The following is an 825-nucleotide window of genomic DNA, read 5'->3' on the forward strand; positions in this document are numbered from 1 at the left end:
ATTGCGATACTTGCACTTGCGTAGCATATAAATTTTGCAACAAGTTTTTGGCGCCGTTGTTAAGGCTGAAAACTATCAATATCAGTCTAGTTGATTTTATTTCTAATTTGGTTACTTTTTGTCTTGTCTCTAATTTGTTTAGCTGCGTTTCTTGTTAAACTTCAGAAGAGGGGCGGGTAGTCTTGTTCCTGTAAATCCTGAAATTGAGAAGACGTGCAAACAAAACAGAAGAAACAAGAAGTTGGCTCATCAAACAGTAGAGATGGCACAAAATGAAGGGCCGGATAGACAGAATGAGAGAAATAATGAGGTTCCCGAAGTTCTGCAACAGCCGGTTCAGAATCCTGCTGCCAAAAGTCTGAGAGACTATGTACTGCCCACTGTTACGGGAGTACAGAATTGTATAAGACCACCGGCGGTGGATGCCAATAATTTTGAAATTAAGCTGGCGATCTTGCAAATGGTGCAGTCCACGGTTCAGTTTGGGGGTTTGCCTTCTGAAGACCCCCATATGCACTTGGCAAATTTCCTGGAGTTGTGTGCCACTTTCAAGTATAATGGGGTTAGCGATGATGCTATAAGGTTGAGACTCTTCCCATTTTCTCCGTGGGAAAGAGCTAAGAGCTGGCTTAATTTGCTTCAGGCAAACTCTATCAATACTTGGCAAGATCTTGCTCATAAATTCTTGGCTAAATTTTTCCCTCCTTCGAAGGCAGCTAAATTAAGGGGGGAAATTAATAATTTCTATCAGATGGATGGAGAGTCATTATATGATGCTTGGGAGCGCTTCAAGGAGTTATTGAGGAAATGTCCCCACGACGGTAT

The 825-nt window shown here is 41.9% G+C and overlaps 1 non-coding gene across 1 annotated transcript; it reads right to left on the reverse strand.

Moving 5' to 3' along the window:
- Positions 1-718: 718 nt before the first annotated feature.
- Positions 719-825, reverse strand: LOC133828145 (small nucleolar RNA R71). The gene has a single exon (XR_009890783.1). It is a non-coding gene; the product is annotated as a small nucleolar RNA R71 (small nucleolar RNA).

This window comes from Humulus lupulus, chromosome 3, assembly GCF_963169125.1.
Source record: "Humulus lupulus chromosome 3, drHumLupu1.1, whole genome shotgun sequence".
In the NCBI taxonomy this organism is placed as follows: domain Eukaryota; kingdom Viridiplantae; phylum Streptophyta; class Magnoliopsida; order Rosales; family Cannabaceae; genus Humulus; species Humulus lupulus.